Source organism: Glossina fuscipes, unplaced genomic scaffold, assembly GCF_014805625.2.
Source record: "Glossina fuscipes isolate IAEA_lab_2018 unplaced genomic scaffold, Yale_Gfus_2 221, whole genome shotgun sequence".
Taxonomy (NCBI): Eukaryota; Metazoa; Arthropoda; class Insecta; order Diptera; family Glossinidae; genus Glossina; species Glossina fuscipes.
Genome location: NW_023998564.1, coordinates 479,940 through 482,733, shown reverse-complemented (window position 1 = coordinate 482,733; position 2,794 = coordinate 479,940).

Below are 2,794 nucleotides of genomic sequence, written 5' to 3'. Positions count from 1 at the left end.
GAGCTCAGAAGTGTTTTTTCTCTTGACCGTATTTCATTTGTTTATGACGCATTTCGTCAAATAAATTCAAGCATAATTCAATCTGAATTTACTTATGTAATGAGATCTTAATATTTTCCTTTCTTTTTCAATTTAAATTGTAAAATGTGATATTCCTTGTAAAAATTATATAATTTTTCGTATTTTTGAAGATTTTCTTATGGGGTTCCTTTATTGTCTATATTCCGATTTTGTTTACTTTTCGTTCGTTGTATCAGGTTCATTATCAGCTTCAGCTGGCCAAACGCAGAGCAGATATTAAACGTAATTATAAAGGTAATTTACTAAAGTTTTTTAAAAGCAAATTAAAACTTTTAGAAATATTCCTTTCATATATATAAATGAATTGAAATATCCAATAAATTGTTTCACTTTGTAATGTTTTATTATACCATAATTCAGAGAAGAGGGATTTCAAACATTTCTCCAAAAACCCAAAAGAATTTAGTTTAAATTCACTTACTGCGTCTGAGTTCGATTTTACCTGTTAATAACGATACAACGACAAAGCTTATGCAATTTTAAGTTTATATGCCTTTATAATGAAAATGTAATTGCATAAAACGAGACCCATCTGTACACGCTTTAGCAAATTCTTAAAATGACCTTCATTTGACATTAAATTGTGTTATAATAGAGTTCGCTTCAGTTTAAGAATTTGCGTGTTCTGCAAATACATTCGCAATCATCTAGACATATAAGCCACATTTCTGATTAGCTTATTCCATTCGAAATCAACATCCGAGAAAAGAAAAATAAAGGAAACAAAATTTCTTTAGTTAAAATGGCTTTAAATAAATTAAGTATTGAAAGCTTGGATTTAGCTGGAAAAAGGGTATTGATGAGGTAAGAAACATTGTATAAACGTTTAGTTTCTTCCAGCGTAACTTTCTCTTTTTTTCTAGAGTCGACTTTAATGTTCCAATTAAAGATGGTACAGTTGTCAGCAATCAACGTCAAAACATGTGGATATCATTGTGGGACTATATATGAACTACAAGGACATAAGTGAGAATTTTTTATTTCAATACAACATTAAAATCACCTTATTACTTGCTTCTTCTATTTTCTGGCTAGTAACAAAGTTTCGTCATTGGCTTATGCAAATCACACACAACAATTGGAAAATTCCAACATGCTGTATCCAAATTTAGTTTTAAAATTGACAATTATTTTAGATATTGAACGTGAATTAAATATTTTCGAAATTGAATGTGAATTAAATTTTCAAAAATATCAGAAATAGAGGTCGTTTTATTATATATATTATAGTATTGTAGATTGAATTTATAAAGGATATTGGTATTCGAAAGAAAGTATTGAAATCTCGAAATCGCTCAAATCTTATAAGAATATATTGTGTTGAATTTACACAGATTTTGTACAAAGCTACTGCTTTGTTAAATTTGATAACAAAAAAAAAAAAATGACGTTATCTCGTACATCGTCACCATCTTTCAATCTAGGCAGCGCAACTTGCGTGATAATACTCGACTTTCAAGTGTACTAACCGTTAAAAGCAGAGGTATTTTTTTTGAATTTGAAAAAATCGTTTCTTATAGGAGTGAAGTTGTAGATTTCATTAAAAATAGTTGAAAAAAGTGCCATATAGACCTTTGGCATTAGTATGCGTTTATTGCAAAATTATTGTAAACGTAAACAAACAATCATGTATTTATGTTATTAATTAGGAGAGGAACTTTAATATTACATATGAAATACAGCAAAGCAATTGCGATTTTAGTTGCGACACAAAGCACTCCGTCCGTGAAAATCTTTTGCAAATCCTTTGCTGGAAGTTCAAATACAACATCAAATATTGATATCTTACATGACAACAGATGAGTAGTCTTTTCATTTAGATAAATCCCTCCTTTGTAGTAAACTCGAAAATGAAAAGTAACAAGTAACATCCAAGTAACATACTGACTGTAAGAATTAACACCAAATGTTCAAAAATATGCGAAAATCGAACGGTGGGTCTCTAAATATTTACTAAAACTAGTCAGAATGCGTTTAAGGAAAGATAAATGCTCTTTCTTCATACAATTATATAAAAGATTGCAAATTTTTGGTTGACGTAGTATTTCTCGTAAGATGAAAAACTAATATCTTTATCTAATAGTTATCAACGTAAAAAATTTTTGTGCTTACACTGTTGTATTCTTTCTCAGGTTCCGGTTCAGTGATTTCTTTGTCGTTATTAGTTACAATAACGTTTAGTTTAAACAAATTCCTTGGCTTCCAATAAATCTTGATCTCAATCGCTTATTATATCTTCTTCACGGCCATAATGAGAACCAAAATTTAAAGCAAACTTTCATTTAGAGTGCAATTCAAAGTTTTGTACTTTACAAAAATTATCCTCTAAGAGTTCCAAAGCAGTCATACGATTTTCTATGGTCAGAGCTAAATACCTGCCCTCGCGTGTAAAATGCGCTCGTTCACAGTCATAAATGCGGAGATTAACACTCCATCTCCTCTAAATATAGAAGTGTTTGGAAGCGACTCTCGTACTTACTTATTTGTAATTCTTCTGTAAGGCTGGGGAACATATTTTCCAACATGTCCTTTATAAGAAAGTAATACGCCGGTACGGGGAACCAAAAGCCCACTTGCTTATGCATTTTATTTTTGAGAATCTCGGAATCGTTTTGCTCTTTCAATATACAAGTAAAGCAGTTGCGTTGATGATTTTTCCTTTCTATCTTCTTTAGCTTCTACATCATATGCCACCAAAGCTTTAAGAAAATTT